This window comes from Podarcis liolepis (genome assembly GCF_965112155.1).
Source record: "Podarcis liolepis genome assembly, chromosome: Z".
Taxonomy (NCBI): domain Eukaryota; kingdom Metazoa; phylum Chordata; class Lepidosauria; order Squamata; family Lacertidae; genus Podarcis; species Podarcis liolepis.
In genome coordinates this window covers 22,609,470-22,635,189 of record NC_139570.1, presented here as the reverse complement: position 1 = coordinate 22,635,189, position 25,720 = coordinate 22,609,470, and the positions used below count along the sequence as shown (strand labels likewise).

Here is a 25,720-nt window from a genome sequence, read left to right as displayed (position 1 = left end):
TTTGGGAGGAGAGCAGGAAAGGGCTTTCTTCTCTTGCAAAGGCCCTGAAGAGTCCTGTTTGTATGTTATTTTCCCCTTTCACACACACCTGCCCAGAGCTGGGATCACATGAGGTTTACCCGGCTTTGGGAATGTGGTGCCATCCCAGAGCCCTTGCAGAGTCCACCCAAAGATGGACTTTAGCAATCTTTCAAGTCCAATATTTGGCACTCCCTATTGGATGTTCTTAATTTTGCACCACCTTAGTTTGACTCCTTATGCAGAAAACCTGCTGGATCCAGCACGCAGCTAAGCAAGGAGCCTGGCTCTGGAAAGGTGGCTCCAGGGTCCTAGAGCCCTTTTCTCCTTCCCAGGTGCAATGTTAAGAAGATCCACGTGGGGTGCCAAAGACAGTATTGGCATGGATCAGAAAAAATGGCGACCGGCACAATACCAGTATTTGGTGCCCCCAAGTGGATCTTCTTATTTTTTCAGGCATTTGTACAGAGAAACTGTACAATAAATCTGGCACTGCGGCTTAGCAAGGCACCTGCTTCTGGGAAGGAAGGCCAGGGCTCCAGCAGGGTCCTAGAGCCCGTCTATTCTTACTAACACTGTGCAAGCGCTACCAAGCTTTGACAGGAGACAGTAGGGCTGCCAGAGTCCTTGCAGCACCTTCCCAAAGTCAGGTAAGCAGCCCTCCACCTTGCTGGGGCCCTATTCTGGGGCTTTATTTGGGGCACAAGCCTGGGCAGTGTGTGTGGAGGTCCTTGGATGCCAAGAGGGCAAGACACACACACACCCTTGACCTCACTGATGTGGTGCAAAGGAAAGCAGAGCAATACATTTGGCACCAGCTTGTCTGCAGGAGTTGCCCAAAGGAATCGTACAAGGTGCCATCTAACCGCCTTAGGGACTCCACTCTGCATTTATGTGGAGTTTGCTCAGATTGTTGCAGCATTACAAACACCCTCGACATAAGAGACAGCAGTAGGTTAAAGTGAGATCAGTTGGTAACTCTCCTGCAGTAACAAAACAGCAACCCTTAAAAGCCACCAGCTGAAGGGCAACCTCATTCATCAGAAATAATAATTTGAAGTAACATAATTAAGCTCAGTTATTCAATTGCACCTTTTTGTACAATTAAGTACTTATTCAATTTTGGGGTTCCACCACTAGAGGGGCAGTTGGGATTTTTGGGCTGACTGAAAGAGCATAGCACTATGATGCAGGTGACACAGTGGGTTAAACCACAGAGCCTAGGACTTGCTGATCAGAAGGTCGGCAGTTCGAATCCCTGCAATGAGGTGAGCTCCCGTTGCTCAATCCCAGCTCCTGCCAACCTAGCAGTTTGAAAGCACGTCAAAGTGCAAGTAGATAAATAGGTACCGCTCCAGCGGGAAGGTAAACGGCGCTTCCGTGCGCTGCTCTGGTTCGCCAGAAGCGGCTTAGTCATGCTGGCCACATGACCCGGAAGCTGTACGCCGGCTCCCTCAGCCAATAAAGCGAGATGAGCGCTGCAACCCCAGAGTCGGTCATGACTGGACCTAATGGTCAGGGGTCCCTTTACCTTTACCTATGAATAAATGAGAACAGGAATAAAGGACAGGAAACAGTGTTAAGTGCCTCAGGGGTATTGTACCCTTCAAGAAAAGAAGATCCTACAGGCAACATATTCTTTCATATATGAGGTTCCGCTAACTGAAAAGGTATGCAGATTGTCAGACTGAGATTAGCATCCTACATAAACATAGTTAAGAAGAGAAGAGTGTTGCAAGGAAGGCTGGGCGATGTTTGGCTTTCAACATCATTATATATTACCAGCTAAACATCGTGATGTGCCTATATAGCATGATGTCTGAAATAAAGATGGAGCTCTCTAGAGAACGAGATAATGTCTTGGCAACTGCTATTACTGAGGCGTCTAAAACTTACAGATTTTTACTTACCTTTAACATATTGTTGCTATATACAACAAATACAATATTTTCTCTCAGAGTAAAGCTGCAGAAGCAATTAGTAGCATAGACATCAAAGATATGGTGAGAAAGTGTTCCCCAATAGACAGGAAGACACAGTCTCTCTCTCTCTCTCTCTCTCTCTCTCTCTCTCTCACACACACACACACACACACACACACAGAGAGAGAGAGAGAGAGAGAGAGAGAGAGAGAGAGAAGTAAATGAGGGGGGAAAGAGGCTTAAGCAACAGGCAAGGTTTATTTTCATTTTTTAAACTTGAGATTATATAACCTCTGTTCCTTCTTCCATGGGACTAGCTGCAGCTTCCAAGCCAACCACAATTGAAGGCAAGAGCTGCTCAAAAGGCAGAGTTGGGCAGCAACCTGGGGAGGTTTGGAAGAAGTGAGGCAAGGGCCCCAGGGCCCCAAAGAAGGTGTATGGGGCAGTAAATAAAGAAACTAAAACTTTGATCAAATGAGGTGTTCCCAGCTTTGGGAAGGAAGTAGCATCTTGTAGCATCTCTGATACATTGCCCTGTCCTCCCAATGCGGATAAAATGAACAGGCTTTAATAATATTTCAAGCCAGTTATGTGGCATGCCTCAATAGAACTTCTCGATTATGAATCTTCACAATCTTCCACCACCTCAACTCAGATCTCTGTGCCGGATCCCGCATTGCAGCAGAACAAGGTGCCTGACTCCGGGAATGCAGCTCCCGGGCTCTGGCTGGGTCCTAGAGCCCGTCTCTCCCCCCCAAAGCCATGGAAGCACTTGCTAGGCTTCCAGCTTTGGGAGGGTGATACTAGGGCTCTTAGAAGGCGGTGCCAGGACTATGACACCTCCCATAGCACTGCCTACCAGAGCCCTGGCGCCGCCTATGCTGAGGTGGTGCAACATTCAGAAGATCCACTGGGTGGCACCAGATATCCCAAAGGCACCATGTTATGGCAGATTACAGGTGGACCCGAGAAAATGGACTCCAGAAAATGGCGCCCAGTTCAAGGTCACTATTTGGCGCCCCCAGGTGGATCTTCTTAATTTTGCGGCATCAGTCTAGTCCGATGTTTGGTTTTCAGAATCGTGATATGTTACCAGCTAAACATCGTGATTTACCAATATAACATGATATCTGAAATAAGGATGGAACTATTTGGAGGCGAAGGGCGGGGGCGAAACTAGGCTTTATTTCACCCAGGTCAAAGATGTAGTTTGGCAACTTCCAAATGCATTTGTGTATACTCACACACAGCCTGGCAACCTCAATAGCTCCCCTCTGGAGGCTTTACCTGGGGCAAAAATCCTGGTTAGCCCCTGGAGTGTTTTGTTTTGTTTTCAAAACTTGCCAATTTTTACTTCTGTTTATTTATTTATATATATATTTAAAATAATTCCCATTAAAGATTTCTTATTTTACCAAAATACGTGCATTATTTATTTTTAACTTCCCTTTAACACATTGTTACTTTTATAGTACAGATAATATTGTTAATGGGCTTATTTGCTCTAAAATCAAAACTGTAGAAGTAATTAGTAGCATAGACATCAAAGATATGGTGAGAAAATGATCCCCAGGTGACATGAGGGAGACACAGACACACAGAAACAATCACAAAAAGGAAGAGAAGGTTGGAAAGAGGCTTAAACAGGAAGGGAAGGGTTAATTTTATTTTTTACATCTCAGAAGCCAATAATCCCAGTTTCTACTTTCATAGGACTAGGTTTTTGAGGGGGTAATCAAAGTTGTTGAGCTCTCTTTTAGGAGATAGCTCCCTAAGGTTGTTGAAGTTTTTTGGGGGAAATTACAGGGGGGACGGGACAGGAACCTGGGGTCTACCTGGCTTTGGAAAGGCAGTGCCAGGGATCTAGCTTCTCAGAATAAAGCTGCACGCTCTGGCAGGATTTGAGAACCCTTCCATTCTTCCCAAAGCTACACAAGCGGTTTCTGGGCTTTGGCATGGGAGATCTCTGGGGTACAGCATCCCAAAGTTAGGTAACCAGCCCTCCACACATTTCCCCCCACATTCAGCTGAGTGGAGACTCAGATTTTGTCACCCAGCATCCTGCCCTGGCAAAACCATACACTAGCACCAAAAGGAATAATCACAGTTTATTGTTCCACGGCACTAGCAGCAGCTTCTAAGTTAGCACCGGCTGAAGGCAGTGGCTGTTCAAAAGGCAGAGCTGGGCAGCAACCTGCAGGGTTTAGGGGAGGTGGGGCAAGGGTCCCAGTGAAGGTGTGTAGGGCAGTTAAATAAAGAAACCAAAGCTAGGATCAAATGAGGTTTTCCCAGCTTTGGGTAAGAACTGCCGGGGTTCTGGTAACACCCCAGATCCCTCACACTGGCTTCCCAAAGGGGAATAAAATGGACAGATTTTAATAATCTTTTAAGCCAATATGTGGCATGCCTAAATGGAACTTCTCAATTATGAATCTTCGTAATTTTGTACCACTTCAGCTCAGATCCCTGTGCTGGATCCCCACATTGCAGCAAAAAAAGGTGCCAGCTCTAGGGCTCTGGCAGGTCCTAGAGCCCGTCTTTCCTTCCCTAGCTTCCGGCTTTGGAAGGGCAGTGTGAGGCTTCCCGGATGTGGTCAGAGCCCTGGCAGTGACTTGCCAGAGCCCGGGCACTGCCTTCACTGAGGGATGCAACAGCACCATTTTATGACAGATCGTGATAGGAACAGAAAATGGACTTAATGAAATGGCGCCTGGTGTACAACATTGTGATATGTTACCAGCTAAACATCACGATATACCAAGATCACAAACTTTTACTTTAACTTATGGTTACATTTTTCATAGTACAGATAGTTTTTTTTACATCAGCACATTTTCTCTTAAATTAAAACTGTCGAAGTAATTAAACAACAGGGGAAGGTTTAATTCATTTATTTAAAAACTTAGAATCAAATGATCGCAGTTTATTGTTCCATGGCACTAGCAACAGCTTCTGAGTTAGCTTCTGAGTTCTGAACTTCTGAGTTATGACAGATGGGAGACCTCTGGGGTACAGCATCCCAAAGTTAGGTAACCAGCCCTCCACACATTTCCCCCCACATTCAGCTGAGTGGAGACTCAGATTTTGTCACCCAGCATCCTGCCCTGACAAAACCATATACTAGCACCAAAAGGAATAATCACAGTGTATTGTTCCACGGCACTAGCAGCAGCTTCTAAGTTAGCACTGGCTGAAGGCAGTGGCTGTTCAAAAGGCAGAGCTGGGCAGCAACCTGCAGGGTTTAGAGGAGGTGGGGCAAGGGTCCTAGTGAAGGTGTGTAGGGCAGTTAAATAAAGAAACAAAAGCTAGGATCAAATGAGGTTTTCCCAGCTTTGGGTAAGAACTGCTGGGGTTCGGGTAACACCCCAGATCCCTCACACTGCCTTCCCAAAGGGGGAGAAAACGGACAGATTTTAATAATCATTTAAGCCAATATGTGGCACGCCTAAATGGAACTTCTCAATTATGAATCTTCATAATTTTGTAGCACTTCAGCTCAGATCCCTGTGCTGGATCCCCGCATTGCAGCAAAACAAGGTGCCAGCTCTAGGGCTCTGGCAGGTCCTAGAGCCCGTCTTTGCTTCCCTAGCTTCCGGCTTTGGAAGGGCAGTGTGAGGCTTCCCGGATGTGGTCAGAGCCCTGGCAGTGACTTGCCAGAGCCCGGGCACTGCCTTCACTGAGAGATGCAACAGCACCATTTTATGACAGATCGTGATAGGAACAGAAAATGGACTTAACGAAATGGCGCCTGGTGTACAACATTGTGATACGTTACCAGCTAAACATCACGATATACCAAGATCACAAACTTATACTTTAACATATGGTTACATATTTTATAGTATAGATAGTTTTTTAACATCAGCACATTTTCTCTTAAATTAAAAATTTAATATGTGGCACGCCTAAAAAGCCAATATGTGGCACGCCTAAATGGAACTTCTCAATTATGAATCTTCATAATTTTGTAGCACTTCAGCTCAGATCCCTGTGCTGGATCCCCGCATTGCAGCAAAACAAGGTGCCAGCTCTAGGGCTCTGGCAGGTCCTAGAGCCCGTCTTTGCTTCCCTAGCTTCCGGCTTTGGAAGGGCAGTGTGAGGCTTCCCGGATGTGGTCAGAGCCCTGGCAGTGACTTGCCAGAGCCCGGGCACTGCCTTCACTGAGAGATGCAACAGCACCATTTTATGACAGATCGTGATAGGAACAGAAAATGGACTTAACGAAATGGCGCCTGGTGTACAACATTGTGATACGTTACCAGCTAAACATCACGATATACCAAGATCACAAACTTATACTTTAACATATGGTTACATATTTTATAGTATAGATAGTTTTTTAACATCAGCACATTTTCTCTTAAATTAAAAATTAAAATTAAACAACAGGGGATGGGGTGATTTACGTTTTTTGAAACTTCAAATAATCAGAGTTTATTGTTCCACGGCACTAGCAGCAGCTTCTGAGTTAGTTCTGGCTGAGGGCAGTGGCCGTTCAAAAGGCTGAGCTGGGCAGCAACTTAGAGGATTTAGTTGAGGTAGGGCAAGGGTCCCAGTGAAGGTGTGTAGAGCAGTTAAATAATGATACCAAAGCTAAGTTCAAATGAGGTTTTACCAGCTTTGGGAAGGAACTGCCGGGGTTCTGGTAACACCCCAGATCCCTCACACTGGCTTCCCAAAGAAGGATAAAATGGACAGATTTTAATAATCATTTAAGCCAATATGTGGCATGCCTAAATGGAACTTCTCAATTATGAATCTTCGTAATTTTGTACCACTTCAGCTCAGATCCCTGTGCTGGATCCCCGCATTGCAGCAAAACAAGGTGCCAGCTCTAGGGCTCTGGCAGGTCCTAGAGCCCATCATTCCTTCCCTAGCTTCCGGCTTTGGAAGGGCAGTGTGAGGCTTCCCGGATGTGGTCAGAGCCCTGGCAGTGACTTGCCAGAGCCCGGGCACTGCCTTCACTGAGGGATGCAACAGCACCATTTTATGACAGATCGTGATAGGAACAGAAAATGGACTTAATGAAATGGCGCCTGGTGTACAACATTGTGATATGTAACCAGCTAAACATCACGATATACTGAGATCGCAAACCTATACTTTAACATATGGTTACATATTTTATAGTACAGATAGTTTTTTAACATCAGCACATTTTCTCTTAAATTAAAAATTAAAATTAAACAACAGGGGAAGGGATGATTTACTTTTTTTGAAACTTCAAATAATCAGAGTTTATTGTTCCACGGCACTAGCAGCAGCTTCTGAGTTAGTTCTGGCTGAGGGCAGTGGCCGTTCAAAAGGCTGAGCTGGGCAGCAACTTAGAGGATTTAGTTGAGGTAGGGCAAGGGTCCCAGTGAAGGTGTGTAGAGCAGTTAAATAAAGAAACCAAAGCTAAGTTCAAATGAGGTTTTCCCAGCTTTGGGTAAGAACTGCCGGGGTTCTGGTAACACCCCAGATCCCTCACACTGCCTCGCCAAGGGGAATAAAATGGACAGATTTTAATAATCTTTTAAGGCAATATGTGGCACACCTAAATGGAACTTCTCAATCAGGGGCGCCGACTTATAAAAAATATTGGGGGGGCCCATACCGGGGTCCTGCCGCTGGTTCGCTTGGGTAGCCGGGAGAACGCAGTTCGAGGTGGCGGTGTTGGGGAGAGACCCTCGCTCAGGGCGCCACTAGACTTGGCGGCCGGCGGCCTATCTGGGGGGTTTTGGAGCGTATTTCGGCGGAGCGATTGGGGAGGAGGGGGCTTGTTGCCGGATTCTTCAGCTGACCCGGAGATCCGCTGCTGGGGGTCCCTGGGCCGAGTTGTGAGCACGGCCTGCTGAAGGGAGATCCAGCCGATTGCGCGACGGGGACGGCCGGGGCTCTCCGGCTAGGGCACGCGGCTGGCTGGCTGGCGAGGGAGCAGGTGGGGAGGAGGCGGGGGTCCTCACTCTCTTAGGAAACGCACCCGCGCGCCCGATTGCCACGAAGTCCGAAGGGTGCGTGTGTGGAATTAAAAAGCAAAAACGAGATACGGGCAGGGCAGGCAAAGAGTTTTCTGCAAGAGGATGGAGGGCAGGTTGAAGAGAAAATCACTCAGGATGAGACAGTCAAATCAGCCATGATAAAATGGGCTCAGGATATTGGGTATAACATCATGTTTGAGGACTGGGAAAGGTTATGGACCACCGGAATGAAATTCACGGCATGTAATGCCTTGAAGGAAAATATTATGAAAATGATTTATAGGTGGTACATGACCCCAGTCAAGCTTGCAAAAATATATCACCTGTCTGATAATAAATGTTGGAAATGTAAGGAGGCTGAAGGGACATTCTTTCACCTCTGGTGGACTTGTCCAAAAGTGAAGGCCTTCTGGGAAATGATCTATAATGAGTTAAAAAAGGTATTTAAGTATACCTTTCCCAAGAAACCAGAGGCCTTCCTCTTGGGCATTGTTGGCCAGAAAGTGTTAAAGAAGGATAGAACTTTCTTTATGTATGCAACTACAGCAGCAAGAATACTTATCGCAAAATATTGGAAGACACAAGATTTGCCCACACTGGAAGAGTGGCAGACGCAATTGATGGACTACATGGAACTGGCTGAAATGACTGGCAGAATCCGAGATTTGGGAGAAGAAACAACGGAAGAGGACTGGAAAAAATTTAAGGACTATTTACAAAAACAATATAAGTTGTATGAATGTTAAAAATTTACACGATTCGGAAACTATAGCTTCAGCAATTAGATTTGGGAAACAGGAAATTATATTTTAAGTAAGAAAAGGTCAAAATCTAAGGTAATACTATGTTTAATTTAAGATATAAGTAACTGATGAAAAGTATGTTAAATTTAGAGGTATAGTATTTGAAAAGTACAAAATAAGGTACGAAACAAGGTAATAATTTGCTGATATCTTTATTATAAAGAATGCAGGGTAAGGGAGATGCGAGGAAGTCCAGTTAGTTATATAAAAAATGTGTTGAATGGTTGGTTTTCTTTTCTTCTTTTTCTTTTTTTCTTTTTCTTGTTCTTTTACTTTTTTCTTCAGTGTATGTTTCTAACTTTGTATTTGAAAACTTAATAAAATATTTATAAAAAAAGAAGAAGAGAAAATCCTTTCGCTTTTCTGGGGCGCAGGGAAGTCTCAGAGCCGGAGGTTGGGGAAGGGACCCCCTTTGCTCTGCCCTCTTCTCCCGTCTTAGATTTGCATGGGGGTCCCCGCCCGAGCTTGCCTGGCCACCGGGCCACACAAGGGCCGCGCTCTACACGGCGCGCCTTGCTAGCCGCGCAGCTGTCCTCCGCGGCTGCGGAGCGGCCCTGCGCCGGTGCCCAGCCCCTCTGGGCGCCCGCTGCGCTGCCAATGACAAGCGGGCGACGTCGCGGGCGGGGAAGGCGTCGCTTTCTTTCCCGATCCTGCATCCTCCCAGTCTTCCAGCCCTTTTTTGGGTTGGAAGCTCGTCTCGTTCGCCCTTCTCCTTTCTTCACCCTGCGCGCAATTTTCCTCCCTCGTCTCCCTCCCCATTTCTCCTTCCTTCCTTCCTTCCTGACTGACGGGCTCAGGTTCGGGCTTCGGCTCAGGCTCTGGCTTCGGGTAGGGCTCGGGCTCGGGCTCGGGCAGCCACAGCGTCGGCGGTGTTGACGATCGGCGGCGCAGGGGGATGGCCCTCCCAGGGGAGCCGGCGCTGCTCAATGGGGTTGCCAAGGAGACACCGGCCGCACCGGTGCCCGTTATTGAGCTGGTGCGCGCCGGGCGCCCTATAAAAGCCGCGGACGCGCCCACCGCCGCCCGAGATTATTGGGGGGGCTGAGCCCCCCCAAACGAATTTTTGAGGGGGCTCGGGCCCCCTCAAGCCCCATGGAGTCGGCGCCTATGTTCTCAATCATGAATCTTTGCAATTTTGTAGCACTTCAGCTCAGATCTCTGTGCTGGATCCCCGCATTGCAGCAAAAAAAGGTGCCAGCTCTAGGGCTCTGGCAGGTCCTAGAGCCCGTCTTTCCTTCCCTAGCTTCCGGCTTTGGAAGGGCAGTGTGAGGCTTCCCGGATGTGGTCAGAGCCCTGGCAGTCACTTGCCAGAGCCCGGGCACTGCCTTCACTGAGCGATGCAACACACACAGAGGAGAAGGGAGGAAATAGGCTTAAACAACAATACAAGGCTTATTTTTATTTTCTTAACCTCATAAGTAAATAACCCCAGTTCTTTCTTCCATGGGACTAGCGGTGGCTTCCAAGCGAGTCATGGCTCTTGGTGAGTCCAGGGTCCTAAGGTCCCAGTGCAGGAGGTGCAAGGGAAAGTAAATAAAAAAAATGGACAGTGAAGGAATCCCACACTGCATTTATTTATTCCCCCATTTCCACACACATAACTGAGCAAAACTCAATCATATGAAGGTGGGGCCATGGGTCTGTTGGCATCCCAGAGCGCGGGGCTCTAAGAAGGAGGTGACAGCTCCGCACGATGTGCAGGAAAACTGCTGGATTCTGCATTGCAGCAAAACAAGGTGCCAGGTTCTGAAAAGAAATTCTAGGGCTCTGGCAGGTCCTAGAGCCCGTCTTTCCTTCCCTAGCTTCCGGCTTTGGAAGGGCAGTGTGAGGCTTCCCGGATGTGGTCAGAGCCCTGGCAGTCACTTGCCAGAGCCCGGGCACTGCCTTCACTGAGCGATGCAACAGCACCATTTTATGACAGATCGTGATAGGAACAGAAAATGGACTTAACGAAATGGCGCCTGGTGTACAACATTGTGATACGTTACCAGCTAAACATTACGATATACTGCGATCACAAACTTTTACTTTAACATATGGTTACATATTTTATAGTACAGATAGTTTTTTAACATCAGCACATTTTCTCTTAAATTAAAAATTAAACAACAGGGGATGGGGTGATTTAATTTTTTTGAAACTTCAAATAATCAGAGTTTATTGTTCCACGGAACTAGCAGCAACTTCTGAGTTAGTTCCGGCTGAGGGCAGTGGGTGTTCAAAAGGCAGAGCTGGGCAGCAACTTAGAGGATTTAGTTGAGGTAGGGCAAGGGTCCCAGTGAAGGTGTGTAGAGCAGTTAAATAAAGAAACCAAAGCTAGGATCAAATTGGGAAAGCACTGCCGGGGTTCTGGAAACACCCCAGATCCCTCACACTGGCTTCCCAAAGAAGGATAAAATGCACAGATTTTAATAATCTTTTAAGGCAATATGTGGCGCGCCTAAATGGAACTTCTCAATCATGAATCTTTGCAATTTTGTAGCACTTCAGCTCAGATCTCTGTGCTGGATCCCCGCATTGCAGCAAAAAAAGGTGCCAGCTCTAGGGCTCTGGCAGGTCCTAGAGCCCATCTTTCCTTCCCTAGCTTCCAGCTTTGGAAGGGCAGTGTGAGGCTTCCCGGATGTGGTCAGAGCTCTGGCAGTCACTTGCCAGAGCCCGGGCACTGCCTTCACTGAGCGATGCAACACACACAGAGGAGAAGGGAGGAAATAGGCTTAAACAACAATACAAGGCTTATTTTTATTTTCTTAACCTCATAAGTAAATAACCCCAGTTCTTTCTTCCATGGGACTAGCGGTGGCTTCCAAGCGAGTCATGGCTCTTGGTGAGTCCAGGGTCCTAAGGTCCCAGTGCAGGAGGTGCAAGGGAAAGTAAATAAAAAAAATGGACAGTGAAGGAATCCCACACTGCATTTATTTATTCCCCCATTTCCACACACATAACTGAGCAAAACTCAATCATATGAAGGTGGGGCCATGGGTCTGTTGGCATCCCAGAGCGCGGGGCTCTAAGAAGGAGGTGACAGCTCCGCACCATGTGCAGGAAAACTGCTGGATTCTGCATTGCAGCAAAACAAGGTGCCAGGTTCTGAAAAGCAGTTCTAGGGCTCTGGCAGGTCCTAGAGCCCGTCTTTCCTTCCCTAGTTTCCGGCTTTGGAAGGGCAGTGTGAGGCTTCCCGGATGTGGTCAGAGCCCTGGCAGTCACTTGCCAGAGCCCGGGCACTGCCTTCACTGAGCGATGCAACAGCACCATTTTATGACAGATCGTGATAGGAACAGAAAATGGACTTAATGAAATGGCGCCTGGTGTACAACATTGTGATATGTAACCAGCTAAACATCACGATATACTGAGATCGCAAACTTATACTTTAACATATGGTTACATATTTTATAGTACAGATAGGTTTTTTACATCAGCACATTTTCTCTTAAATTAAAAATTAAAATTAAACAACAGGGGAAGGGGTGATTTTATTTTTTTCAACTTAGAAGCAAATGATCACAGTTTATTTTTCCACGGCACTAGCAGCAGCTTCTGAGTTAGTTCCAGCTGAGGGCAGTGGCAGTTCAAAAGGCAGAGCTGGGCAGCAACCTGCAGGGTTTAGGGGAGGTGGGGCAAGGGTCCCAGTGAAGGTGTGTAGGGCAGTTAAATAAAGAAACCAAAGCTAAGTTCAAATGAGGTTTTCCCAGCTTTGGGTAAGAACTGCCGGGGTTCTGGTAACACCCCAGATCCCTCAAACTGCCTCCCCAAGGGGAATAAAATGGACAGATTTTAATAATCTTTTAAGGCAATATGTGGCACACCTAAATGGAACTTCTCAATCATGAATCTTTGCAATTTTGTAGCACTTCAGCTCAGATCCCTGTGCTGGATCCCCGCATTGCAGCAAAACAAGGTGCCAGCTCTAGGGCTCTGGCAGGTCCTAGAGCCCGTCTTTCCTTCCCTAGCTTCCGGCTTTGGAAGGGCAGTGTGAGGCTTCCCGGATGTGGTCAGAGCCCTGGCAGTGACTTGCCAGAGCCCGGGCACTGCCTTCACTGAGCGATGCAACAGCACCATTTTATGACAGATCGTGATAGGAACAGAAAATGGACTTAATGAAATGGTGCCTGGTGTACAACATTGTGATATGTAACCAGCTAAACATCACGATATACTGAGATCACAAACTTTTACTTTAACATATGGTTACATATTTTATAGTACAGATAGTTTTTTAACATCAGCACATTTTCTCTTAAATTAAAAATTAAACAACAGGGGATGGGGTGATTTAATTTTTTTGAAACTTCAAATAATCAGAGTTTATTGTTCCACGGCACTAGCAGCAGCTTCTGAGTTAGTTCCGGCTGAGGGCAGTGGCCGTTCAAAAGGCTGAGCTGGGCAGCAACTTAGAGGATTTAGTTGAGGTAGGGCAAGGGTCCCAGTGAAGGTGTGTAGAGCAGTTAAATAAAGAAACCAAAGCTAGGATCAAATTGGGAAAGCACTGCCGGGGTTCTGGAAACACCCCAGATCCCTCACACTGGCTTCCCAAAGAAGGATAAAATGCACAGATTTTAATAATCTTTTAAGGCAATATGTGGCGCGCCTAAATGGAACTTCTCAATTATGAATCTTTGCAATTTTGTAGCACTTCAGCTCAGATCCCTGTGCTGGATCCCCGCATTGCAGCAAAACAAGGTGCCAGCTCTAGGGCTCTGGCAGGTCCTAGAGCCCATCATTCCTTCCCTAGCTTCCGGCTTTGGAAGGGCAGTGTGAGGCTTCCCGGATGTGGTCAGAGCCCTGGCAGTGACTTGCCAGAGCCCGGGCACTGCCTTCACTGAGGGATGCAACAGCACCATTTTATGACAGATCGTGATAGGAACAGAAAATGGACTTAATGAAATGGCGCCTGGTGTACAACATTGTGATATGTAACCAGCTAAACATCACGATATACTGAGATCGCAAACCTATACTTTAACATATGGTTACATATTTTATAGTACAGATAGTTTTTTAACATCAGCACATTTTCTCTTAAATTAAAAATTAAAATTAAACAACAGGGGATGGTGTGATTTACTTTTTTTGAAACTTCAAATAATCAGAGTTTATTGTTCCACGGCACTAGCAGCAGCTTCTGAGTTAGTTCTGGCTGAGGGCAGTGGCCGTTCAAAAGGCTGAGCTGGGCAGCAACCTGCAGGGTTTAGGGGAGGTAGGGCAAGGGTCCCAGTGAAGGTGTGTAGAGCAGTTAAATAAAGATACCAAAGCTAAGTTCAAATGAGGTTTTCCCAGCTTTGGGTAAGAACTGCCGGGGTTCTGGTAACACCCCAGATCCCTCACACTGCCTTCCCAAAGGGGGATAAAATGGACATATTTTAATAATCTTTTAAGGCAATATGTGGCATGCCTAAATGGAACTTCTCAATCATGAATCTTTGCAATTTTGTAGCACTTCAGCTCAGATCCCTGTGCTGGATCCCCGCATTGCAGCAAAACAAGGTGCCAGCTCTAGGGCTCTGGCAGGTGCTAGAGCCCGTCTTTCCTTCCCTAGCTTCCGGCTTTGGAAGGGCAGTGTGAGGCTTCCCGGATGTGGTCAGAGCCCTGGCATTCACTTTCCAGAACCCGGGCACTGCCTTCACTGAGGGATGCAACAGCACCATTTTATGACAAATCATGATGGGAAGAGATAATAGACTTAATGAAATGGTGGCTGCTCGATGCGATGTATTGTTTTCAACACCGTGATATGTTACTAGCTAAACATCGCAATATACCAAGAAAACATGATGTCTGAAATAAGATTGGCATCAAGTGGATCTCAACAGGGTAATATCCTTGCAATGGCTCCTACTGAAGCGTCTAAAGCTTACAAATTTTTATTTACCTTTAAAATATTGTTACAAGTGATATTTTATAGTAAAAAGGTCAAAGTAATTAGTTCCCTAGATATCAAATGTAAGGTGAGATAGACATAAACACACACACACACACACACACAAGAACAGGAATAATGGACTGGAAACAGAATTAAGTATCTCAAGAGTATTATACTCTACAAGAAAAGCAGATCCTACAGGCAATGTATTCTCTCATATATGAAGTTCTGCTAACTGTAGAGGCATGCAGATTCACAAACTGAAAGAACATCCTACATAAACACAGTTCAGAAGAGAAGGGGTCGTAACATCGGATATAACATATAGTCTAAAATAAGAATGGAGGTATGTTGAGGGGAACGGGGCAATGTCCCACCTAGTTCTACTCCATAGGGGTCTAAAACAGATTCCAAGGAAGCTCCAGCTAAAGGCAGAAGCTGTTCAGAAGGCAAAACGTGGCAGAAACTAGGAGGGGCTTTAGGGAGATGAGGTAAGCGCCTCAGTACAGGGATGTAGGGAAGTAAATAAACCAAAGCTGAGATAGTATGAGTTTTACCCAGTACAGTGGTACCTCAGGTTAAGTACTTAATTCATTCCAGAGGTCCGTACTTGACCTGAAACTGTTCTTAACCTGAAGACCACTTTAGCTAAAGTTCTTAACCTGAAGCACCACTCCCGCTGCTTTCACGCCGCCGGAGCACAATTTCTGTTCTCATCCTGAAGCAAAGTTCTTAACCTGAAGTACTATTTCTGGGTTAGCGGAGTCTGTAACTTGAAGTGTATGTAACCTGAAGCAAATGTAAACCCTCGCACCGCCCTCCCAAAGACAGATAAAATGGAACAACAGCTGACTCTGAGAAAGCAGCTCCAGGACTCAGGCATGGTCCTAGAGCCCTTCTTCCTTTACCAAAGCTGGGCAAGCTATGACTAGGAGGGTGGTGCCAGGGCTCTGCGAAGGTGGTGCCAGGGCTCTGACACAGCCCTGCCTTCCCTGAGCCCTCCCACCGCCTTTACTGATGTGGTGTAACATTTAGAAGATCCACTTGGTGGCGCCAAATATTGGCCTCACTCAAGGTGTCAGGTAATGGCAGATTACAGACAAAATATACTTCATATAATGTCGGCAGGTGTGGGTTCAATGTTTGGCGCCCCAAGTGGATCTTCATAATTTGACATCACCTCAGCTTGGTACAATGCCTGGTTTTCAACATCATGATATTTTATCAGCTGATACGTTATCAGTTTAACATCAAGATATACCAATATCACACTATATCAGAAATAATGGCGGAATTATTTGGAGGAGAAGAGCAGGGGCAAAACTAGGCTTTATTTCTTCTGGGTCAAAGACCCAGTTTGGCACACACCCCACTCACATCTGTGATCACATATACACACACACAGGCTGGAGCCTCAATAGCCCCCCTCTGTAGGCTTTACATGGGGCCAAAAACTTGTTAGCCCCTGTTACTACTCATAGGGTATTACATTTATAATTTTTTACTTACCTTTAACATATTTTTGCAACTGTTTTTTATGGTACATATAATTCTTAAATCAGCACATTTTCTCTAATATTAAAACTGCAGAAGTAATTAGTAGCATAGATATCAAAAGTAAGGTGAAAGATGGTTCCCTGGTAGACAGGATGGGGGCACAGAAACACACACAAAAATATATTTTTAACTCAAAAGTAAATAATCCATGTTTATTCTTCCACAGCACAAGCAGACCACTGGCAGATTCCAAGAAAGCTGGAGCTGAGGGCAACAGCTGTTCAACAGACAAGACTGAGGAGCAATTTGGGGGCAATTTGGGAGGCAAGGGGGAAAGGGCTTTCTTCTCTTATGAGGTCCCTGGCTTTGGGAAGGCAGTGCCAGCCTTATCTCCTTCCCAAAGCGGGGCGGGGGGACGGGTGAACAATTACTAGGGTTTTGATGGTTAAATATTTACAAAATCCACTTGGAGGCGCCAAATATCGGTCTGTACTGGCGCACTTTGTGACAGATTACAAATGGACTAGACAAAATATACTTCTTAAAATGGCGGCCAGAGCAAGACCAATATTTGGCGCCACCAAGTGGAATTTCTTAATTTTGCACCAGCTCAGTGCCCTGTACAAAAATACTGCTGGCACCACTTCAGCCCTGCAGTGGATCAAGGCACTTGTTCCAGGGCTCCAACAGGGTCCTAAAACCCTTCTACTAGCTGCACAAGTGCTTATTGGGCTTTGGCAGGAGGACTCTGGTACATGGCCAGAGCCCTTGCACCACCTTCCCAAAGTCAGGTAAGCTGTCCCACACCTTTCTGGGGTCTGTACTGGGAAATTTGTGGCTTTACACATTTTTTCCCCATATACGGGATCCTTCTACACATTCAGCTGAGTGGGGCCCCAAATTTTGTCTCCCAGTGTCCTGTCCTGACACAGTGACAGACAAAGATATACTTGCAGCAAAATAAATAGTGGGTCCACAGTTCATAAGCATATGCTCCACTGTGCCACCTACTTCTGTTCTTGAAACACTAACTAACTGGTGGGTAATAAGCCTGAGGCAAAGGGATATGCACAATAAAGATCCACCCTTAATGTTGGCTCGGTGGTATTAGCAGCACTGAAGTGATCGGTCTTCATAAACCCCCTCAACATGAGAGAGAGTAGTAGGTTAAAATGAGATAAGGGGGTGGCTCTTCAGAGGTAACAAAACAGCAGCCCCTAAAAGCCACCAGATGCAGGGCGGCCTCATTTCTCAGAAATAGTCATTAGAAATATGACAATTAAGCAAAGTAGTTCAGTCGTACCTTTTTGTATGATTAAGAACTTATGCGCATCACAGGTTTCACCACTAGGGGCACAGTTGGGATTTTTGGGCTGGCTGAAATAGTATAGAACTATGTAGAAATGAGAACAGGAATAATGGACTGGAATCAGTGCTAAGTATCTCAGAAGTATTATACCCTACAAGAAAACGAGATCGCTACAGGCAATGTATTCTATCATATATGAGGTTCTGCTGATTGAAAAGGCATCAAGATTGACAAACTGAAATGAGCATCCTACATAAACATAGTTCAGACGCTAAATCCACTGCAATGAAGGCTGGGCAATGTTTGGTTTTCAACATTGTAATGTGTCAATAGTTAAACACTGTGATATGCCAATATAACATGATGTTGAAATAAGGGTGGGACTATGTAGAGGCAGGGCATTTTTCCCAACATTAAAACTACAGATGCAATTAGTAGCATAGATATCAAAATAAGGTGAGAGAGTGCTCCCTAATAGAAGAAGAAGAAGAGAAGAAGAGTTTGGATTTGATATCCCGCTTTATCACTACCCGAAGGAGTCTCAAAGCAGCTAACATTCTCCTTTTCCCTTCCTCCCTCACAACAAACACTCTGTGAGGTGAGTGAGGCTGAGAGACTTCAGAGAAGTGTGACTGGCCCAAGGTCACCCAGCAGAAGCATGCAGAGGAGCGGGGAATCGAACCCGGTTCACCAGATTACGAGACTACCGCTCTTAACCACTACACCACACTGGCTCTAGTCAAACAGGAGACTCAGACACACACACACACACAGAGGAGAAGGGAGGAAATAGGCTTAAACAACAATACAAGGCTTATTTTTATTTTCTTAACCTCATAAGTAAATAACCCCAGTTCTTTCTTCCATGGGACTAGTGGTGGCTTCCAAGCGAGTCATGGCTCTTGGTGAGTCCAGGGTCCTAAGGTCCCAGTGCAGGAGGTGCAAGGGAAAGTAAATAAAAAAATGGACAGTGAAGGAATCCCACACTGCATTTATTTATTCCCCCATTTCCACACACACACCTGAGCAAAACTCAATCATATGAAGGTGGGGCCATCGCACTGTTGGCATCCTAGAACGCGGGGCTCTAAGAAGGAGGTGACAGCTCCGCACTATGTGCAGGAAAACTGCTGGATTCTGCATTGCAGCAAAACAAGGTGCCACCTCTAGGGCTCTGGCAGGTCCTAGAGCCCGTCTTTCCTTTCCTAGCTTCCGGCTTTGGAAGGGCAGTGTGAGGCTTCCCGGATGTGGTCAGAGCCCTGGCAGTGACTTGCCAGAGCCCGGGCACTGCCTTCACTGAGGGATGCAACAGCACCATTTTATGACAGATTGTGATAGGAACAGAAAATGGACTTAATGAAATGGCGGCTGGTGTACAACATTGTGATATGTAACCAGCTAAACATCACGATATACTGAGATCGCAAACTTATACTTTAACATATGGTTACATATTTTATAGTACAGATAGGTTTTTTACATCAGCACATTTTCTCTTAAATTAAAAATTAAAATTAAACAACAGGGGAAGGCGTGATTTTATTTTTTCAACTTAGAAGCAAATAATCACAGTTTATTGTTCCACGTCACTAGCAGCAGCTTCTGAGTTAGCTTCTGAGTTCTGAGCTTCTGAGTTATGACAGATGGGAGACCTCTGGGGTACAGCATCCCAAAGTTAGGTAACCAGCCCTCCACACATTTCCCCCCACATTCAGCTGAGTGGAGACTCAGATTTTGTCACCCAGCATCCTGCCATGACAAAACCATATACTAGTACCAAAAGGAATAATCACAGTTTATTTTTCCACGGCACTAGCAGCAGCTTCTAAGTTAGCACCGGCTGAAGGCAGTGGCTGTTCAAAAGGCAGAGCTGGGCAGCAACCTGTGGATTTAGGGGAGGTATGGCAAGGGTCCCAGTGAAGGTGTGTAGAGCAGTTAAATAATGATACCAAAGCTAAGTTCAAATGAGGTTTTACCAGCTTTGGGAAGGAACTGCCGGGGTTCTGCTAACACACCAGATCCCTCACACTGCCTTCCCAAAGGAGGATAAAATGGACAGATTTTAATAATATTTTAAGCCAATATGTGGCACGCCTAAATGGAACTTCTCAATTTTGAATCTTTGTAATTTTGTACCACTTCAGCTCAGATCCCTGTGCCGGATCCCCGCATTGCAGCAAAACAAGGTGCCACCTCTAGGGCTCTGGCAGGTCCTAGAGCCCGTCTTTCCTTCCCTAGCTTCCGGCTTTGGAAGGGCAGTGTGAGGCTTCCCGGATGTGGTCAGAGCCCTGGCAGTGACTTGCCAGAGCCTGGGCACTGCCTTCACTGAGGGATGCAACAGCACCATTTTATGACAGATTGTGATAGGAACAGAAAATGGACTTAATGAAATGGCGCCTGGAGTACAACATTGTGATATGTTACCAGCTAAACATCACGATATACCAAGATCACAACTTTCCCAGAGCCCATGCACTGTATTCCTAAATTCAGGTAAGCAGCCCTCCACCTTGCTGCCACCCCATTCTGGGGATCTGTGGCTTTACGTACCCCCCCCCCCCAATATGGAGATTACATTTTATTTTTCCACTGAACTAGCATGGCCCTGCCTGCAGAGAGAGCCCAAAGGAGGAGCAAGGAAGAGGGAAAGAAGTTCCTAGCAAGAACCGTAAGACATCTCACACTGGCATCTCTCTCATATCGTACCAGCCTGGTGCCTGGTGCTTAAAACAAGAAGCTCATGGTATCTATATTACTAAGGAAAGTTCCCAGGTAGGCTGCTTTCTTGAGTGCCTGCTCTTGTGGTTTGCTGCCCTCTGCAGGAAGCAGGGGACAGTTGAGGCAGCAGGAACCACAAGAGAAGTGATGACCAGCTTCACAGACCAGCTCCGACACTGATTTTTTTGACATACCACATGCACATATTGTTATGTATCATACTCCACATGGAGTATGATGATCTAATGTTGAACTCCCCCTCTCCACTGCCCTGGAAACTTCCACAGCCCTTGTGCTACTAGGGATGTTGGAGAAAATCTGTTCCGTTCACTTTTAATGGAGAATCTCGCTAACCCACACTTCCTGAATCAATACAAGAACCAAAATGCAGCCATCCTTTGAAATTCACGTCTCCAGATTTTGCAATGCAGTTCTCCAGCCAACAAAGCACTTTTGTTCATTTTCATTCACACACACACACACACACACACACACACACACACTGCTATATCATGAAAAATATCAAAGTGGTTTACAATAATATCTATATAGTATAAAACCACATAAAATTATAAGCTTTTCTGAAAGATGTATAAGGTTAGCTGAACAGAATTGATTAAGGACTGATTTAGGAGGCACCTGTTGAATCTCTATTGGCAGAGTATTCCACAGCATCGGGTGGATGTGTACAAAATGTCGTGTACCACGTGTACCAAAATGCTGAGGTAATGTGCACATAAAAAGGCAGATTCATGGGGAAAAACATACAAAATGCATTGTAGTGGTAAAATTGCTTTCCAAGATGTATATATTAGGATACATTTGCACTAAATGCTGATGAATTTTCATGAAGTGTGTGTGTGTATCTCACAGACTGATGTGGAAATGTGAATAACTGAATTTAAGATTTAAAAAAACAAACAGGAGAAGCTGAGGGAAGCCAAAATGTACATATTCACCCAGTTCTGGGCCCTACTGAAGTCAGAATCCTGATGTCAGTAGACACAAAAAGTAAGAGCATGGCTCTGAAGACTGTTCGGAAACTTCAGCTGGTGCAGAATTCAGCGGCCAGGTTGTGGGCAGGATGGTTTGAGCATATAACACCAATTGCAATACCTCAAGGACCGCCTCTCCCCATATGACCTACCCAGACCTTTAGATCATCTTTTGAGGCCCTCTCCTCCAAGAGAGGTCCAGAGGGTGGCAGCATGAGAACAGGCCTTTTCTGTAGTGGCTCCCTGCTTGTGGAATGGCCTTCCCAGGGAGGCTCACATCACGCTGTCATTACATATCTTTCCTCTTCTCCTACGACTCTGGCTAGTTAAACAATCTCTTAAACTGTGCAGGAGAGTTATTGCTTTGTTTGTTTGTTACTATGCTGTGTATTTTTGCCTTTTAATATTGTAAACTGCCCTGTGATCCTCAGATGAAGGGTAGTATAGAAAATAGATAGATAAATAAATAAATAACTCTGCCCTGCACATTACCTGTTGCTCTGGCTGTTTCTGCTGCTTCAAGCTCTGATAATGGAAGTGAACCAGGATGAAAGGAAAGTTGTGCATGACCCAAAAAGAGGATACAGTGGTACCTTGGGTTACAGACACTTCAGGTTACAGACGCTTCAGGTTACAGACTCCGCTAACCCAGAAATAGTACTTCAGGTTAAGAACTTTGCTTCAGGATGAGAACAGAAATCGTGTGTCGGCAGCACAGTGGCAGCAAGAGGCCCCATTAGCTAAAGTGGTACCTCAGGTTAAGAACAGTTTCAGGTTAAGAACAGACCTCCAGAACGAATTAAGTTCTTAACCCGATGTACCACTGCACCTCTTTTGCATAAAATGTCCATGTGTGTGGACACACATATATTAGGGTTGCCATATTTCATAAAGTTAAAATCTGGACAGGAAAGTTGTTGAGCTTTTTTCTTTTTGCCCAAAGTTGAGTTTTGTTTTGTTTGTTTTTTTGCAAAATTTCCCAAATAATTTTTTTTGCCTGGACACTGCTTGGGGTTGCAGTATGCCAGATATGTCCAGATGTATGGCATTCCTAATACACACACACAAACACACACACCCTGCAAATTTAAAAATGATATAATTTAAATATGAAAACACACCTTACTATAACAGGGAAAACTGTGTCTGGGTGAGCTGTGTCTTTATTTATATATTTATTAAATTTCTACAGGAAATTACTGCAGGAGATTGTAGGATATGGTGACTTCAAGCTGCTGCAAACACCCTTTGGATCATCACTGCTCCAACTGCCCAACACCAGGTCACATAGGAAGCTGCCTTAAGGTTAGTCAGACTCCTAGCCCATCCAGATCAGTACTGTCTACACTGATTGGAAGTGTCTGTCCAGGGTTTCAGAGGAGTCTTAACCAGCTCCATCTGGAGATGCCAGGGACTCAACCTGTGACATTCTACCATGTTCTCTACCACTGAGCTACCACCTTTCTTCAACCAGGAGGTACACAGGAAACTGCTTTACATATTCAGACTGTTGGGCCATCTAGCTCCATATCATCTACACCAGGAATAGGAAACTTGTGGCCTTCTGTATGTTGTCAGACTACAGAATGACCACTGGACATTCTGCCTGGGGCTGGTGGGAATTCAACTGTAACAAGTTTTGGAGGCGCACAAGGTCCGCATCCCTGGTATCCACTGACTGCTGGAAGCTCTCCAGGGTTTTAGACATGGGAGATGCTGGGGGTTGAACTTGAGACCTTCTATCTGCAAAGCATTTGCTCAACTACTAAGCCATTGATCATAAAACACTAGACCGAGAATCCCCCTTAATCCTGGAATTGACTCTGCCAGGCTACTCTCTACTTCAAACATAAGCAGCAAACCAGTGCACAAAGAAGGACATGTCACTTGGCTCTCATTTTAGCACCATCTTCACCAACCTAGTGAGCTTCAGCTCTTTTGGATTCCAACTCCCAATAGCCCCAGGCAGCTTGTGGCTGGTTGGTGAAGCTTGGCCTAGCACCTCAAGCATCAGAAAGCTCTTAAGATCTACATAGGGGTGTAGGGGCATTCCGTCCAGAACCTGAAATTGTCTCTGTTGTGAGCCCAGATTACTTCTCTTAGGCTCTTTGACTGTAAGCCTGGGTCACCCAGATGCTGTGGGTGTTTTCCCATATTGCAACAGGAAACCAACAGAAATGGCGCAATGTGGTGGTTATTGCTAAGAACTTGAGATCAGAAGTCCCATGCCATAGTTCAAATCTTGCCATAGCCATGCATTCGCTAGGCCTATGACAGTTTCGGCCCCAGAGTAGTAACAGTGCTCCCTCTGTTTAAGTGTTTTCACCTATGCAGTCAAAAGCAGCCCAATAAGAGTGAGGAATCAGCCAACTAGGGGAAGCCCTGAAGTTTGCATAAGTGCAAATATATGTTTGGGGGTGGGCCTAAAGGGAAGGAAACCCCTGAAACAGTCCAACAAGGACTGAACATGCTGAGTAGCCACATAATATTGGCTTATTTTATTTTTTAAGTGGGGTGGGGAGAGAGGAGAAAAACTGGGAGGAGGAATTGAATGGAGTGTCTGGAACAGGAGAACTCACCCAATACAGCAATATTTTGATTATAATGGCTAGTTGTGAGAGGCATATATTAGTTCTTATGCATGCGAAGGGAATACAGTACAGTGGTACCTTGGGTTACATACGCTTCAGGTTACAGACTCCGCTAACCCAGAAAGAGTACCTCGGGTTAAGAACTTTGCTTCAGGATGAGAACAGAAATTGTGCAGCGGCGGCGCAGCAGCAAGAGGCCCCATTAGCTAAAGTGGTGCTTCAGGTTAAGAACAGTTTCAGGTTAAGAACAGACTTCCAGAACGAATTAAGTTCTTAACCCGAGGTACCACTGTACAGATAATGAAAGCTCTTTTATCAATGTTCTCCACCCTGTTCTTTTCCCACTTGTATCTTTTTGATACAGATGTGGAATTATTATTATTAAAATAATTTGTTTTCAAGACTGAAAAGTGACTTGAGAAGTGAGGAAAATCCTCACCTTTACAGGAAAATCATATAATGATAAATATTGCTTCTTTTGCAATTGGAGAACTGTATAGCTGAAGAAAAAGGAGAAGAGTCTGACTGAGATTACCAATTGTGCAACATAGTAAAAAAGAAAGGGGGGGCAAATCCCCCAACATATACACCTATGTAATTACTGTATTCTGCTAACCAAACACTGTGGAGAATTGTAAAAGCACTGAATCACAAGACATTCCATCAATAGCTTTTAAAGTTTCCATGACAAATCCTGCCCTATAGAAATAAGCCAAATGACTGTGAGCTAAGGGCCATTTCAAAGGCAAAGTTCCTCTCATAAGCCACACACTGCCCACTGGCAAGAAGCTTTTGGCTGTTTCAGACAGGTGACATTCCTAGTCTTACCGGGAGATACAGGGGATGGAACCTGGGACCTCCTGGTTACGAATCAGATGCTCTGTAGATCTTCCCTGGGCCTAATGAACTGCAGTGAAGGGGTGTTGGGTATTTGGCTCTGGGATAACTAACTCAATGGTAGTGCCTATGCTCTCCTCCCATATGCATGTCTCAGGCCAGGTCATCCTTGCATAGGGATGGGTGGGAAATTAGATTCAGTCTGCATTTAAAGGCGAACCTACCAAATCCACTCTTCCTGACAAACCAGAACACAACCATTTTTCTAAATGCACACTACCTCAAATTTTTCAGTAGAGTACCACAAGTAACACGTAAAACAATGCATTTATGAATGTAAAGTCTGCATCAAAGTGCATACATTAGTGAAAACAGCATGCAAAAATGCATTATGATGGGAGAAGTTGCTTTGCAAAAATTTACATTAGCAAGATTTGCAAGGGTCTCTCCCAGCCCAACCTGGAGATGCCGGGGACCGAACCTGGGACCTTCTGCATGCATGCCACCAGTCAGACTTCTGTATATGGAGCGTGTGTGTGTTTGTGATACCATTTCATCCTTCACACAAGACATTAAAAATGTCTTGGTCTCAGGTTCCAACCCCAGAACCTCCAGCTAAAAAATCTAAGGTACCAGGGCTGTGAAAGATAGATGACAGTTGAAGTAGGCAATTATGGAATAGATCGCTGGGTTTACTGCACAATAGCATCTTCCACCTGTCAGTCCAGTGGTGTTATTGCACCAGAGACAAATTTGGCCAAAGAATCAAGTCTTCAGGAAAATACTTCCCAAAGAAATCCAATACAGAATCCCTCTCTCCATTGCCAAAAACAAACCTACCATTGTTGCAATTTAAAAACATATATATGGGGTGCGGGGAAAGCCAACCAATACTTCTGCTAAATTCATAAGGAAATGAAGAAATACAGCAAGAAACTAGATTTCAGCTGAACCAAGCAAAAGAAACCCAGAACACCACGTTTTACCTTGGCTTTCAGGGGTGTCACTGGAGACCTTTCTTTCTCCCTCTCAATCGCCTTTGGCACTGATGCCACCCTCAGGGGCTCCATGTTCCAGCAACCCTTTTGCTTCTGCCACAAGTGGGCAAGAAGAACCAGCTTGCTCCTTCTTCTCTCATCAATCTGTTGGTCCTATGCATTGTTGGCCCTGAGGAATAGCTATGCTGGAGAGCGATTGCGGACGGCCCTGT

The 25,720-nt window shown here is 45.5% G+C and overlaps 1 protein-coding gene across 4 annotated transcripts in view; it reads left to right on the top strand.

Moving 5' to 3' along the window:
• Window positions 1-19,674: 19,674 nt before the first annotated feature.
• LOC310698083 (uncharacterized protein) overlaps window positions 19,675-25,720 on the top strand; it is a 72,658-nt gene continuing 66,612 nt past the window's right edge. For 2 of the 4 annotated variants that reach the window (XR_014521294.1, XR_014521297.1), the window contains exons 1-3: window positions 19,675-19,862; window positions 19,985-20,141; window positions 22,275-22,387. The gene's annotated coding sequence lies outside the window, so the exon portion shown is untranslated. The remainder of the gene's footprint in view (window positions 19,863-19,984; window positions 20,142-22,274; window positions 22,388-25,720) is intronic. The other 2 variants (XR_014521295.1, XR_014521296.1) reach the window with 2 other exon arrangements.